Source organism: Cnephaeus nilssonii (assembly GCF_951640355.1).
Source record: "Cnephaeus nilssonii genome assembly, chromosome: 17".
Lineage (NCBI taxonomy): Eukaryota > Metazoa > Chordata > Mammalia > Chiroptera > Vespertilionidae > Cnephaeus > Cnephaeus nilssonii.
In genome coordinates, this window is record NC_137088.1 from 7,531,036 (window position 1) to 7,547,857 (window position 16,822).

Below are 16,822 nucleotides of genomic sequence, written 5' to 3' on the forward strand. Positions count from 1 at the left end.
TCTCTAGATATGGTGCCTGCCATGCCTCCCCATCCTACAGGCAGGTGTGGTTCTGGATTTGAAGAGATAGAGCTTATTCCCCCTCCTTAGAACCTGGAAGCCCTTCTGGTTGCTTTGACGAAAACATTGTAATGGAAACGACACTGTGCCTGTTCCAGGCTTAACCTCTAGGAGGTCTGGCAGTGTCTGCTGCTTCTCTCTCGGGATCCGAATGCCAAATTAGAAGTTCAGCTACTCTGAGACGACCATGCTGTAACAAAGCCCAGATTACCAAATGGAGATGACATTGGGGGAAGGGATGGGAGGGTGGGGGTAGGGGGAAGAGCTTCTTGGATGGCCCCCTGCTGTCCCAGCCATCCCATTGAGGTGTGAGACATGTGAGCAGAGGAGCCACCTTGCACGTTTCAGCCCAGCAGACACCACATGGAGCAGAACAACCGCCAGCTGAGCCCAGTCTAAATCACAGAACTGTGAGAAATAATAAGCTGTTGTTTTAAGCCACTAACTTTTGGAAGGGTATGTTGTGGAGTAGCTAATGACTGAAACAGTGCTTAATAAGTATTATTTTATTTAATAACTATAACAACCAACGCCCTCGAGGTACAATCTGCTCCCCCATTTTGCAATGAGGACATTGAGGTTTTGAGAATTCCGTGATGGGCCCAGTGTCACACAGCTGGTCCACGGCTGAGCCAGCACATGATCCCAGCCAGCCCTGCCCGATTCCCGAGTCTCAGCACTGAGCCTAAATACCATCCTGCTTCTCAACACAGAACGGGGACTCCCATGGCCATGGCATCTGAGAGGGCTGCCCTCTGTTCAAAGGAAATCTGTTAAAATGCTTGGATGAACAGATGCTAATAGCTCCCGACACCCCTTCCCTTCATGTTTCCCTGAAAGAAGCCCCCCTGTCAGGCCTTTTATGAAGATGGATAGCGGCCATGTGGGCCATGTCTGGGAATGGCAGCTGCTGACAGGGACACCGAGGATGCGAGGACAGCTGGGGAAGGAAGCCGTAGCATTTGTTGAGTAACTGCCATGTGCTGTTGGCTGAGCATGACCGACCGATCCAATCCTCAGGAAACCTGATAAGGGTACATAGTCGACCTCTGCTTACAGATGAGAAAGTGGAGACTCAGGGAGGGTAGTGAACTGGCCCGCAGTAACCTGCAAGGAAATATTAAACAAGGGCCTGCCTGCAGGTCTGTCCAGCTCCGACGTCTGCAGTCTTCCTAATTAAAGCCAAGGACTGGGCTTCTGTCGTGTGTACACCTTTGAGATTCTTAATGTGGGAGGTAAGGGAGTTTCCAGATTTTACAGGTTTTTTTTTTTTTTTTTTCTCAATGTCCTAGTTTTGCCAAAGCCAAAAGCCAACCTGGGGGTAAAAAACTGCAGAAAAGCAAGAACATGTTTCAAAGAAAGACAAATGAGGGCTAATTGAACTGGAAACACATTCAGGAAAGTAAAGCAAAACGGAGAACCTCTTGGTGCAGCCTCCTGAAACGACCAGGCGTCGGAAGGGCCCGGCGGAGGGGCTGACACTGGACACAGGACTGGTCCTTGCCACACAGTCCTTTCTCTCTGAAACACCGTTAGCAGAGATGGCTGGCTGCGATGGTGGGTTCCTAAGAACTTTAAAATGTCTTGAAAGTTAAAATAACTCTACATTGGCCTGCACACGTTATGGCCCCGCCAAGGCGTCCCAGCAAAGATGGCAGAGTCCCCAGAGCACCATGGAGCACCGCCGGCCGTGGAGGGGGCCGTGGTTTCTGGTCACTTAGCAGGGGTGGGGAACCTTTTTGCTGCCAAGGGCCATTTGGATATTGATAACATCGTTCGTGGGCCACACAGAATTATCAACTTAAAAATCAGCCTGCTATATTTGGTCAACCATTTAATTAACTCACCCCTAATGCCTTGGCAGGGCCAGACCAGATGATTTCTTGGGCTTTATATGGCCCGAGGGCCAGATGTTCCCCATCCCTGACTTAGGGGAAGGTTGGCCTGCATATTGGAACTTTGCCTCTGTGAAGGTATTCACACACTCATACGCATGCATAGACACACATGCATACACACACACACACACACACACACACACACACACACCCTGACCGGCCTCCCAGCATGCTGCCTCTATCAGCAAGCCTTGCACGGTCCTTGTTCCCTTTGGGTTTCCTAGTCACCGTGGAGCCAGACTGGACAGCGCTCACACGTGCTCTTGGTCTCTGTCTCTCTCTTTCTCAGAACAGGCTGTGGGGGCCAGCTGCGTGTTCTGTGTTCTGTGCAGTCTGTTTGTTCCTGCATTCCATTTCCTCCTGCCTTCCATTTCCTCCTGCCTGTGTCCTCAGCACACAAGGGAGGCAGGCATCTTTGGAATGTCCCCCTGACTCAGAGCCACAGCAGGTGCCGAGGCCTTATGCTGCCTCGATGGGTTTGCCTTGGGAGGGGAAGCATGACCAGCCACCCACAGGCTGTGTCTGCCGCGCCCCCTCCCCCCACCCCCTAGTCTCTGGTTTCCTCCTGCTACACCCTCCCTCCTGTGACATGTTAAGATGAGAGAATCTTTCCCATCAGCAGACGGCCATGTTGGGGAGGACCATCCTTTCCCTCCAGCTCTTAAAGGCACAGCCCTGCGTGCTCATGTGGAGAGCCCTCCTGAGGGTCCTCCTGGGAGAAGCAGTGCTTGCGTGTGTCTGTGAGCTTCCGTGGACTTCGCTCCGCGAACCCAGGCTGTTCTGGCTGTTAACATATTAGTGGTAAGCAGACATGCCTGTGGAGCTGGCTTAGTCATTAGATAGCTGGCTGGTACCCTCTTTTTTGCCAAATAATTGCAGCATCTGGTTTACTCCAAGAATGACTCTCCTATTAGAAGGTAGAGGAGAGGAAAGGAAGACCTTAACCCGCCCATGAGGCGGAGCTGCTAGAGAGGCAGGCACATGGTCTCATTTCGTAGTTTTATTTAAAGCATAGCAGCAGCAAGCCCCACTGTGGCCACCCCTCTCCCCACCTCCTAAATGTTCCTGGGAGCTTTGGACAACTGGAGCTTATGAGAAATTGACTGGAAATACTTTTGGAGCTATGAAGTCATCTGTCATACCACCAGGAGGATTGGACCTAGGGCTCTTGGCTCCATGACCATACACAATACCCGCCCCCCCCCCCAAACAAAGGGTTGCCCCCAATATAAGGAATGGAGTACAAGACCAGCACGAGTCTGGGTGGGTAGGACAGGCACCAGAGCTAGAACCCCATTAAATACCTTGGGATTCATAAAGGGTTGGTCTCAGAGTGTGAGATGGTTGTAAGTAGTCCCATCATGGAGACTGGAAAGACTGCAGGACATGGGAAGGCAGATGAGTCCCATTTTTTTCTGTGAATTGTGCCCAGAATCTCATGCAGAGGGAAAGGAAAGGAGATGAAAGGCAGATGAGTGGATGCATAAAAGTTTCTAAAAAATTTGTTTCAAAAACACATTCTTTTTTTAAAAAATTGAGAAATAGTGGCAAAAAGATCTAAGGGCTGGCCCTCCTTTCTTTGGAGTGACATTGCCCCGTTCATCCTACCGAGGCCAACAAGGAAGGGAAGGCGGAGTTCCCTAGACAGAGCCCTGGATGGCATTGGGAGGAAAACCGAAGCCACGCGGTCTCCTCGCACTTCCGGTCGTAGGCATGTGTTTGGCAATGCATGGTGTCGTTAAGTGTCCCATTCTCATAAATATTTGAACCTTGAAATCTTTGACTTTATTCACAGCTGGACCTGGGCCTAGGATGACCATCATTTAAGTGATCCCATGCCTTGATTGCCTCCACTGGGGCTTTCATGTTCAAAGGACGTGGCCCATTGAAGACTTGGAATATGGACTTGCTCTGATCTTCAGAGTCTTCAGTTCTCACGGCCAAAGCAAGGCTGATTTTAAAGGGTGACTCATATCTTTCTCTCTCCCACCCAGTATCATCCACCATCCGAGGGCCGAGGAAGAGGATGCAGCACAGGAGTGGAGGCGCGATGGCTGCATCAGCAGACCGCACTCATGAGCTTTCTTAGCCTTTCTTCCCAACAGGCAGACTTCTCCCAAGACACCCACCCGCTCGTCATGCAAAGCGAACCACATCGGCTGAACTTTTCAACTGGACTTTGAGGGTTGGCCTTGAGATCAAAGAAAACAGATTTTGAAATCTGTGTTCACACAGCATAGTCTGAAATTCCAAATGTGCACAAATTCAGAGGAGGCTGTCCTTTCATTGGGAGAACAATGGGAGTCCCAGCTCAAGACATCAAGATGGGCTGATGGTCAGATTCAGCCCAAGGATAGGTTCTAGCCTTTGGAGGAGTCCGATTGGTTGAGGGGTGCATCTGCAGCATTTGCTGAATGGCATAACGCTGCAGGGTAGGGAGAAGGCACCCACAGAAGTGATGGTTAAGCAGTAGATTCCATCGGTGCTGCTTGTCTGTCTGTGATAAAACCAGGCATGGTGAGTGAGTGCTGAGAAAATGTAGTTGGTGCTGGGGCATAACGAATACAGACGCTTGATGTGCGTTCCCAGGGGAAGGAAGCAGGGCTTCCCGTGGGAGAACATGTGACAGACAGGAGAAGACTAGGACTAACTGGGCATCGCCGTGCGCTATCAGACAGGCATGAAGCATATCCAGTATTTTACCTAGACATCCCAGCTGTGAACAAAGCCACATTGTCCCCTGGTTTACAGAAATGGAAACGAGTAGCTTAGAGAGTTAAAAGGCCTGTTAGGGCTGTGTCCCCCAGCCCCGAAGGCCTGGAGTCCGGGCTGGAGTTGCTAACCGGAAGTGTCTATCGGACCTGCCCTGCTCCTGCCAGGCTTTATCTGCCCAGATGGAGAATGCTGCTTGAACTTGGACAGAGCGTGTGCAGCTGCCTTCAGCACCACGCCCCGCACTGTGCGAACAGCTGGCCCCACGGGACCGGACTGCGAGATGCCTGCTTCTAGGCCCTGAATGTGGACTCACCTGCTCCGTCTCTTTCCCAGGCTGGCGTGGCTCTGCCACCGGGCAGCACTGGGCACTCAGCTCTGTTCTGCCTCCAGTCTAGCAGGAACCTGTGCCCACACCCTGAAGCCCACAGCTTTCCGTCATCTCAACAGTCACTAGGATATTTGCCTTAAGGACTGCATCTTCCCTCTGTGTGTGTTGTCTTGCATTTCAATGAACCCTTCCATTCCCTCTCAACAAATGGAAGTTCTCACTGGTGGGCAGCAATACCGGTGAGGCTGTGCTAGCCTGGCTGCTGCTCCTGGGCCACCCTGGCTCGCTGCTGGGTACAAGCTGGGCTGATGGCACGAAGACACTAATGAGCATGATGAGGAACCACTGAAGCAGAGGAGGGGATGGGGTTGGAAAGTGGTGGAAGGAGTGGTGAGGGCAGGCGGGGCTGAACCAGTGTGGAAGGTCAGATGGGATTTAGATGTCCGGCTGGAGGATTTTAGCAAAGATGTGATGGGATTAGTGCCTCATGATCAGGCTGGAAGCCACACGGAGGCTAGGTGGCCCGGGGAGAGGTGGGAGGTGGGAGAATGATGAAGAAACTGACATACAATCCAAGAATGAGACCATGTGGATCTAAGGTTTTTATACAAGGAATGGGGAGGGATCGATGCAAGGAAAAACCTCAGGAATAGCCCTTAGCACTTGGCTTTGGACCGTGTAATAAGTAACACATCTCATTAAAACATTTCAAATCTTCAAAGAGGGACCCCGCCGTGTAAAGCCACCTCCACCTTCATGCCAGGCTTCACTCTGGTCGTCCCAAACAGAACTTTGTATTCTGAGCGTTCTTCCGACTCTCTGGAGAGTTTCAGTGTCTCATGGCCATTGATAGCGGGAGTTCTGATGTTCGCCCTGAACAATGAAAGCCTTTCAACTTCCTCTTGGCTGCGGCGCTGCTGCACAAGGATTGCGCGTCACTGAGATCGGGCTCTTCAGGCCCCTGGAGATCATGGGTCCCCACCAGCACCACCCTTGGGCACCATTGGCCGAGTGACACAGGAGCAAAGTCCCAGCCCCCTTGCCTGCAAGTGAGGCCAATTCTGGGCTTCAATTCACGCTCCTGATCAGGGAGCGGAATCAGGCTGAAGTGGGCTCCAGCTGAGGCCACATTCTGACGAGGTTGCCCCTGTCCCATCCTGCTTCCTTTATTCTTCCTTTACTTTTCCTGAGTGTTCCCCCAATAAGTCACTTGCACAAGAATCCCTAATTCTCGGAACCCAAATTAAGACACTTGGGACTCAAAAAGGGTTAATTCATATGAATTGAATCCACACTATAGGTTGAATGACGCATGCACGGTTTACTCAACAGAAACTGTTACCATGTGTGGGGGCCTGACCAGAGCACACCGGATGTTAAAGGCCCATGTGCCATACCCATGCGCAAAGGCAATGACACAGCACTATTATATTAAAGGCCCATTTGCCATATGCATGCGAGAGAGCAATGACTCAGCAGTGGCACTATACGTACTGCGCGGGCGCACCCTTCTGTAACCTGTTTATGTTAATGTAGCGCGAACATCACTCATTGGCACGAGGCCTCTTTTGTTTGAGTGAGTATATAAGACGCCACTGACCAGCTGGTTGTTGGCTGCTTTGTAATCAAGCATGTCCCGCCTTCCTACAGCCACTCGTGTGTTTTTCCAATTCTCAGTGTCCAAAGAGGTCACGTCCCTGGCTGAGGAACTTGGACCCAACACCATGACCATGGAAGTCCAGAAAACAGTACCCATGCCAGGCAGTTCAACCAAGGGAATTTTGAAAGGGACCCAGTTACAGAGGTTTTGGAAGAGCTGAAAATGGAACAGAGATGCAAGTTAAAGATCAGAACTATGTAATCACCTTCAGGGCGAGAGGGACAAAGGACAGAGATGGTGTCATCAGCACCCAGGAGCCCGGGCCCCCTGGTGGAACGGAAGCTTGGAGATGGAAACATCTCCCAGTGGAAGCTGGAGCCACGAAGAGAGGCAGTCACACCTCTATTTCCTGTTGGTTCTTCCCATTGGCTGAACCTTACAAGAAGCCGGTGGACAAGGGAGCCTGGGAAATGTAATTTTCAGGGGGCTGATGCCACACAGAGCAGAACAGGAGAAGGGCAGAGGCTAGATCTAAGTCCAAACAGGCAAATGACCAGCACAACATGGGAGAAAAACGACAAGAAACACACAGAATCCACTGTGGTGAGTTGTGTGTTTCCTCTCATTCCTCCCCCATCAGCCGTCAGGGAAGCCATTGGCAGTGAGAGACGGGGAAAAATCTTTGCGTTATTTCTCTTCTTCCTTCTTACACATGTACCAGCTTTGGATTTTGGATCCTTTTTTGACGGCCTGTAAGTTGATCTGAGGCTGGTTACTTCCTGCGGCCTGATGGTTGCTACACTCACTGTGAGAATTCTTAGTCAGTATTGCAACACAAATCTAGCTGCGAAGGCAACATCTCCACGCTTTGATTGTTTTCACGTGTAAAACGGTAACAACAGTACCTACGTCTTGCAGGTCCTGGCTTGTTGGGGCCTGGGTTTCTAAGGAAATAACAGACATAAAATAGTAAGCATAGTGCCTAGAACCGTGGTCGGCAAACTGCGACTCGCGAGCCACTTGCGGCTCTTTGGCCCCTTGAGTGTGGCTCTTCCACAAAATACCACGGCCTGGGCGAGTCTATTTTGAAGAAGTGGCGTTAAAAGAAGTTTAAGTTTAAAAAATTTGGCTCTCAAAAGAAATTTCAATCGTTGTACTGTTTGGCTCTGCTGACTAATGAGTTTGCCGACCACTGGCCTAGAACATCTAGCGAGGGCTTCATAAATGGTGCCTTGGCCATCATCATTAGTGTTAATACAAGATTTATCCACTGGACCTTTTCCATGACCATGGTGTACACACTGCGGTGGGTTCTGGATTCATCTGTGGCCATGGTTTCATGAAGCCAGAGCTCACGTGCTGCCTCAACCGTGTTCAGATCAAAATTGCTCTCTAAGCTGATGTTTTAACTTGAATCTCCTTTAATATTCAAGTGAAGACTGTGAATTGCAGTTGCAAAAACCCATTGCTAAGTCACTCAATCTGAGACCTGTGGGCCAGGGGAGTTACGCTACCCCAATCCCTACACGTCGTTAAAGAGCTCGTTTGCTCAAGAACATCAGCTGAGAAGAGTGCTTTAATGAGAGCAGTAATCGGCTTCCAAATAAAAATTCAAGTTTTGAGAATTAGGTCATCCTAAACGGAACTCAGAAACCTGGGCCTAAAAATAGACCAATTCCATGTGGGGTTGGAGATGAAGTGTTCGGGCCTGTGTCAAGCAGAAAGTTAGAACTGAGACCCTCACATCAAGCCAGGATCCTCCAATGTCCCACATTCACGGAAACGATGTGCTAGTTAACTTTATGTTAACTCGGCTGGGCCGAAGTAACCAGATATTTGGTCACGTTATTCTGGGTGTTTCTGTGAAGGTGTTTTTTTTTTTTATGAGATTAATATTTAAATCAGCGGACTTTGAGTAAAGCATATTTTCCTCTGTGATGTGGGTGGGCCTTATCCAATCAGTTGAAGGCCTTAAAAAGATTGACCTCCGCAGGCAAGAAGGAATTCTCCCAGCGGACCACCTTTGGACGCAAACCACAACTCTCTCCCGAGTCTCCAGTCTCTGGTTCTACCCTGCGGATTTTACACTTGCCAAGCCTCTTTAAAGTGAATCTCTATCTGTATGTCTACCTACCTATCTACCCACCTATCTACCCATTCTGTTGGTTCTGTTTCTCTGGAGAAACCTAATACAAACAGCGAGCTAGAGAAAGTCTACTCACCATCAAAGGAAAATGACTGACAAGTTTGAATCTCAACTCTCCTCTGAACAGAGAAGATTCTTTTTGGGGAATTTGCATTCTGGGGTTGTCTCATATGGGTTCCAGGTTCAAAATTTTCCCAGGTGGCTCCATACCTAGAAATTAATAAAAGGTGATTCTCGGCAGCCAACAACTCTGGGGTATCTGTAAAGGAGCAAAACTAAAACCTTCAGGAGAGATTCTTCCTACCCCACCCTGTCCACACGGCACACCCACAGACACAGCCCCCCAGTATAAGCTCCCAACTTCAAACCACAGACCACATGCTGAAGCAGAACTCCATGAGCAGAGTCAGGAGAATGAACCAACAGCAGAGTTAGATTCCTATGAACTTCAGATAATAAAAGTACCAAATTCAGAATGCAAATGTTTAAAAGGATGAAATAGACAGTATATAACTCATTGTAAAATTTTGGGCAAGTTACTTAATCTTGTCTCAGTTTTGTTATCTGTTAACGGGTCCCTGAAATCTGCATTTTCACCAGATCCCTTCTGATGAGTACTCTGTCTTGAGATCCACTGCTCTGGTCTCCCTGGATCAGGAGCATCACAGGACGGACCATTCAGCTACTCCCCTGCCCTCAGGAGGGAGGGTCATCCTGTCCTCTGCCTGCCCCACCCTCCGCTCACCCTGTACACAGGTAGGAAGAAGCAGCAGCAGAGGCTCTGTGTTGCTTTCACTACATGCTAGAGCCTCCGGGAACCTTGGTTACCAACCATCTCTGCATGAGGCTGAGCAGAGGAGGTGGAGCCCCTGGGTCCAGGACACACACCGGTGGCCTTAGAGCCAAGTTACAGGAGGAGTACCAGCCAGCCACCTCCGCTGCTCAGCGCAGCAGGAACCGGACTAAATGGCGTTGCCACAATCAAGTGCCAGGAGCTGCAAGAAGAGGACCAATTGAGTCCAAAGCTGAGGACAGCATGGCATGGGGGATGTGGGGGGGGGGGTGTGAGGAATGGCCGGTACCGAGAGCCTGGCCCTTCAGCAAATGTGGGGGAGTAGCAGAGGGGAGCACCAACGTGGCTCAGATTAGAAATAGGTTACTCCTCCCAAGGAAGATGCAGGGAAAACGGTCCCCTTCTGGGGGAGGGGATGGGGAGCATCTTCTGATGATGGACTCCCCAGGAAAGTGGAGCGTCAGGTGGAGGAAGACGGAGAAGCCCCCGGAGAGGGGTGGGTTGGGGAGGCAGAGACTTTCCCACAGGTTCAGGGAACACCTGCGTGACGATGGTTAAGCTAACAGCGCACACGGGGATGGCCCAGAGGAGAACGAGAGGCGGGATCGTGAGGAAATCACGCTCTGGGAGACAAAGCACAAAGGAGGTGAGCAATGCACCTGGGGCCCGGCTAACGCACACGCCCAAGGAAGCCGGGGGCCCCTCCCGCAGTGGTGGGCGGCGTGTGTCCCTAAAGAAAGGAGGTCTGTCCTGGAAACACTGGGATACACAGACAGACTGCTGGCAGGAGAAAATGCAGCAGGAACTGATCCTTCAACCTGCTCTCCCCTGTTGACAACTGTTTCTCTTTTCTCTGTCCCATTAGTGAGAACGCAATCCATCCTGGGAGTGGAGGGCATGTCCCACCCACCGGGATGGCAAGCACGTGTTGCATTGCTGTGTCACCGGCTGGCAGAGTTTGAAAAGAAAGCCCTCCCATCCCCCCCGTTCCCCCCCTCCCCCCCAGGAAAAGGGAACCATTTTTTTGGGTTGCAAAATGTTTGAGCTCTGGGTTTCAATGAGCTGAAGTTAATAGTGAAAGAAAATAGGGCTTTTCTATGGAAGAAACAAGAGTGTAGGTCAGAACCCAAGGAAAGACTGGGAATAGGAGCAAACAGGGGTCCTGGGTGGGGCCTGGGAGCTCAGCACATGCCCTCTAGACACCCAAAGGGGAGGTGGAGGGAGCCCAAGACCCCCCATTTGTGAGAGTGGTTAGTGCTGCTCTCATTACTTTGGAGATTAACTACAGAGTTAGTTCAAAAATCCCTAAACGCTGGTTTTGTACCAGAAAACACACACTCATTAGCCATTCCAGGATATGAGTGCGTGGCCGTGGAACCAGGGAGACAATCTGTTCTTTCATAGCAGGTCGCTGACAACACCTGCTCCACACCTAGGCTTGTTTGGAGGCGCACAACAGACATCAAACCCACGTGTGACTTTACCTCTTAAAGGAAACAGCACAGCGAAATAACATCCACTCCCGTGAAACAACAATAAGCCAAGAAGAGCCTGTCAATACACAAACCACCTCAGGCCTTTTGCACTTGCTGTTCCTCTCATTTCACTCTGCTGTCTGCTGAAATATCACCTCCTCAGTGAGGCCCTATCGGACATAGCACAACCCTCAACCTGCACTCTCTCTAACTCTACTTGAGTTTTTGTCATAGCATATATTTTGTCTGTGTATTTGTTTATGTTCTGTTTCTCCTTCTAGGATGTTAGTTTCAAGAGGGCAGAGAAGCCTGGCCAGTGTAGCTCAGCTGTAGAGCATTGAGCCAGGAACCAAGAGGCCACCAGTTCAATTCCCAGTCAGGGCACATGTCCCAGGTATGGGCTTGATTCCTTGTGAGGGGCGTGCAGGAGGCAGCCGACCGATGATGTTTTTCTCTCATCAATGTTTTTCTCTCATCAATGTTTTTCTCTCTCTATCCCTCTCCCTTTCTCTCTAAAAAAAAAAAAAAAAAAAAAAAATCAATAAAAGGTATTTTTTTAACAAAGAGGGCAGATAATTTGTCTATTTTCTCCACTGCTCTATTCGCATTCTCTAGAACAGTGGTTGGCAAACCGTGGCTCGCGAGCCACATGCGGCTCTTTGGCCCCTTGAGTGTGGCTCTTCCACAAAATACCACGGCCTGGGCGAGTCTATTTTGAAGAAGTGGCGTTAGAAGAAGTTTAAGTTCAAAAATTTGGCTCTCAAAAGAAATTTCAATCGTCGTACTGTTGATATTTGGCTCTTGTTGACTAATGAGTTTGCCGACCACTGCTCTAGAACAATGCCTGGCACATGGTCAGGACAGTCAATAGTAGGTGAATGAATGCACCATCAAGACAAAAAATTAGCCCCTCCATAAATACTTCACTTCAGACGCAGATATCTTTCAGAGGGTTTTATCGCAAGCCAGAGGATCCAGCCCAGTAAGATCCTCTCAAGCTGGAGAAAACCAGACTTTCCTACTACACAGTCTGCTATTGGGAAAGGAAAAGTGGTCCGGGAGCCGGAATTACCTGCTGGGCTGCTCCACCCTGTGAGCTAATGCCTGTCCCTGTTCCACGGCAAGGAGTAGCGTCTTGTCATTTCTGTTCTTGGCTTGGCTGTTTTCCTTCTCTAATTCCAATGTAATTTTATTTCCTTCTTTTGATGTAAAGAAATACAAGGATAAGGTCTTCCCTTTGCGTTGAGTTTATTTTTACAAGAAAAAGTAAATTTCCTCTTAATGTCAGAGACCCTTGGTCTCCCTCATCAGAGACATATCCATTGCTGTCTCGTGGTAGTTGTAATGGACATGGCCTCCACTGCAATGATATTCATATATTTGTGACCCTTTGGACATCCCCTTCTCTAAATGGCCTGTTCAGGTCCCTCGCCTATGTTTTCAGAGGGTTGTGTGCCTTTTTCTTATTGGTTTGTAGCACTTTCTGCTCCAGATACAAGTCCTCTTATCAATTATATGCGATCCAAATGCAGGGTGGGGCAACAGTAGGTTTATAGTTTTGAGTACATTAAACAGTTTATTCTTGTATTATTAATTACTAGAGGCCCGATGCAGGAAATCCATGCAAGGGGCTGGGCCCCTGCCACCGCCCTGGCCTCCTCTGTCTCAGCCCTCGCAGCCCTGGCTTCATCCAGAAGGTCATCCGAAAGGATGTCTGGTCTAATTAGCATATTATGCTTTTATTATATAGGATTGTATTACCTTCCCTATGAACAACTGTAAACCTATTTTTGCCCCAACCTGTATTATCTTCCATTCAGTGGCTCGCATGTTCATGCTCTTAAATGTAATTTCGTGCTCTTAAAGGTGATTTTTATGAACAGAAATTCTTAATTTTAAGTCTAGTTTAGTAATCTTTTCTAGTATGGTCAGTGTTTTTTAATGTGTGTTTTTTAAAGGCTTGTTTAACCCCCAAACTTGCAAAGTTCATAAGAAAAGGGTGGGTCAGGGAGCCAGAGAAGCAAGGGCTTTCCCACAACATGATTTTGAGTTTTGAAACTTGAGTTTGAAGGCAAATATGGACCCATAAAATTGTCACCATAAACAATGCCATAAATGTAATCATCACTTATAAAGGTTTCCTCTGCCTTTTTTGTGTGTATTATGTATGATAAGAACATTTAACCTAAGATCTACCTTTAAAAGGTAGAGTAGCTCAACTTTTTATTTCATTAATTACTATGTGTTTATTATTTCTTTCCTTCAAGATAATGAAGATATTTTTCTATATTATTGCCTAAAGAATTTCTTATTTTGCCTATCAAATTTAAGTTTAAATCCACCTGAAACTGATTTTTATGTCAAGTATGAAGTACAGATCCAATTAAATTTTTCATATCCATATCTATTGTCCCAGCACCATTTATTTGTCTTTTTCCTAATCCTTGGAGGTGACACCTCAGCCATAAATCAAGTATCTATACATAGATAGGTTTGTTCTTGGCTCTTTATTTTGTGTCACTGGTATGCCTTCTAGATTTTTACCTTAGTTATCTGTATTTCAATAATTAGAGCTTTATAGTAATTCTTGTAATTTGGGAAAGCAAATCATCCAGCTTTATATTTCTTCAAGAGTGTCTTGGTTATTTTTTGCTCTTTGCACTTCCATAAAAATTCTGGAAAGAAATTACTAATTTCCACATAGAGAAAAACCTATTTATATTTTGTTTGTGATATCAATTCAACAAGAATGAAAAGCTTTTATTGGGTGTTCTATGGACATGGTATGCCTCTCTATGCATATGTATACATATGCAAATATGTACATATATTTTTCTCATACACATTATTCATGTACCTTATACAATCTAGAATTAAGGAAGAGCTGAAGAACTAGGTTTTGAAGAGGACAGGATTTAGAGCACTCCAGGGAGCAGGAAGTAATGTAGTTTTTACATTACTCCGTTCAGAAATCAAATTCCAAGGAGCAAGCATCTGATTTACTTTAAGTGCCCACCTCTTGGCCAAGAGCATGAAGGGCCGATGACTCCTCCCAAGCAGATTCAGAGACTTTTACAAGATTTGGGAGTGGGTGCTGGGGAGACAAAAATAACAGGTGTCTGCTATGGATACACAGAAATACAGCAGGAGAGACACAGGAGCACGGAAGCAGAGGAGAAAGAAAGAAGAGAGGAAAGAAATGAAACAGGAGGGTGGGGTGGTTTGGACCCGTGTGAGTCACCTGAAATGGGAGACTCTGCCAACAGCCAAGGAACATAACGGGAGCTCCTCCTCTGCCAGGGACACCCAGGACTTCTGTGGGTCGTCATGGGTCCCTTCCTCCATTAAAAAAAAAGTTAAAATTATATTTTATGACTGTGCTGATATAAAGATAAGTATAATCCAGGCTGGATTTATTATTATGATGTTCATTCTTCTGAGTTTAACAAAAATTAAAATATTTTCATGGGTCCCAGAAACTGTGCCTAATGGATGAATCAGCCCTGCCTCTGTCCTCGTCTCCTCTTCTTTCTCACTGCTCCTCCCCAAGATGTGACTTGCATTAGCAGTTACCGTTGCCTGGCACGTGGGCCCATCTTCCTATGGTAGCGCCTGCTGCACTTTGCCTGAGGGCTCTCTCTGGCTGCTGGAGCCAGCTCCCTGCACGAGGGAAGCTGGAATTGCTGGGGATTTGACATCCTTACCCAGCAGCTTTTAACCAATAAGTAATCGGAGATGGTGTGTAAATACCCCAGTTCCTCACCCCCAGGCTGGAAACTCAGAGGCCCATGTTCTTCATTGACTCCCAGAGGACCCAAGCGGACTTAACCTTCCGTCTCCCCAAGTGGTAACTTGTCTAATAATGGACTTCTTTTAAAAAAAATCCTCATCAAAGGATATGTTTAGAGAGAGGGAGAGAGAGAGAGAGAAACATTGACTGGTTGCCTCCTGACGGGATCGAACCATCAACCTAGGTATGTGTCCTGACTGGGAATCAAACCTGCAACCTTTTGGTGTATGGGACAACGTTCCAACCGACTGAGCCACACTGAGATACAAGACACCTTAATGAGCCAATTAATTAGGAGTCGTTTATTGTGTGCGGCCCAGAGGGAGGTGTCTCTTCCAAATCTCTGAGCACCACGTACAGGAAATCTCTCATATTTATACCTTTCGAGCCTCTTTGTTTGCAGATATTACAAAGGGCTGTGTGAGTTATTGTTACAGACAGTTGTAACCTTGAATACATAATGAGTTTGTACTTGGCATAAGAATATGGGAATTGTTATCAGTATTAGTCTATTTTGGTCTATTACATTGGATGGCTAGCTTGCAAGGTCAGACAGTTAAGTTTATCTTTTTCTATTATTTGAACTAAAAAACAAAGTCATTTTATAGAATAAGAGACTGTCTTAAAGTGACAGAGTTTACAGGACTAGGAACTATCTACAATAGCAGAGAATTTCAAACAGCAGTTTTATACAGGATGGAGGTTACTGTGCTTCACAGACACCTACTAGTGTGTCTTGGGGTCCCCTCCCAAATAAGCCCTTCACACTCACATTCTGATCGCAAGGTGTAGTAGTAGGTGGGAACTGCACCAGGTGTCTGACTGCTGGGGTCAGACCAAACCCGGGTTCAGCAACCTCGGTACCTGGGTTCTGGCTAGGAAAGGATTCAGAGTCCAGACCCAAACTGTATGAGAACATTTATTGGGTAAATCACAGAGATAGAAGAAGTAATTCCTAGGACAAATGGGCTTAGGAAACAAGTTATGGAGGTAAAGGAAGGCCCCTTGGAGCTTGGGAGTGGGGAAGCTAATGGTAACCTGCCTGGGGAAGGGGAAGGGGGAGGGGACTGAGAAAGGCACGGGTGTGCTCCCAGGAGGGAGAGTGCACTGGGTCCTCCATCCTAGGGGTTTTAAGGGCAGAGATTTTTTTTGGGGGGGGGGGGCGGGGGGGGGCGTTCCAGGGAAAGATCTCAATAGAATATTGAGCAGTTTTCCAGGTGTGTCCTTTCAGGGCTGTGGTCTCCACTGATGGATTGGCCAGCACCAGGGCACAGGGTCATTATTCAATGCAGCTGGTCCTGAGGTCAGCCGGGGCTGGTTTTGTTGTTTATCTGGGCCTGGAGCTGAAATACAACTGAGGCCTAGATGTTATCTCTAGGGAGGAAAGGTCAGGGGGTCTGTGGGGGCCCTGACCAGGGTACGCCAGAGGTTAAAGGCCCATTCACCATACGCATACGTGCCGACAAGGACACGGTAGTATTACGATGTTAAAGTCTCCTATGCCCTACCCATGAGCGAGGGCAAGGACTCAGCAGTAGCAGGATACCCACTGCGCAGGCGCGCCCTTATGTAACCTGTTTACGTTAATGTAGCACAGACGTCACTCATTGGCATGAGGCCTCATTCGTTTGAGCGTGTATATAAGGCGCCACTGACCAGCTGGCTGCGGCTGCTTTGTTCATAATAAAGCAGGTCCCACCTCCCTACCGTCACTCGTCTGTTCTTCCAATTTCCTGCACCCAGAGGGGTCAAGTCCTTGCTGAGAAACTTGCCCCACAACAGGGTCCAAATCTCATGGCCAGGGAGATGCTAGGGGAGGAGGTTCTACCCTACAATGATTGCCCATTGCTAGGTACCCGGGGCTTTCCATCCTGGTGACCTTCTCTGTACCTGGGCCATCGTCCTTGCTCTGCTCATGTCTGTCTAGCTGCCTACAGCCCCGGGAGAACCCAAACTGAGACCCTGACCTTCAGGTTTCCTTGTGTTGGGGGACAAAGCTCTCCGATATGCCTGCAGA

At 48.2% G+C, this 16,822-nt stretch overlaps 1 long non-coding RNA gene across 2 annotated transcripts in view; it reads left to right on the plus strand.

Moving 5' to 3' along the window:
- The window catches only part of LOC307113605, a 125,430-nt gene extending 116,222 nt beyond the window's left edge, over positions 1-9,208 (plus strand). For both annotated transcript variants that reach the window (XR_013814877.1, XR_013814878.1), the window contains one exon: positions 3,953-9,208. This is a non-coding gene — a long non-coding RNA (uncharacterized lncRNA). The remainder of the gene's footprint in view (positions 1-3,952) is intronic.
- Positions 9,209-16,822: the final 7,614 nt, after the last annotated feature.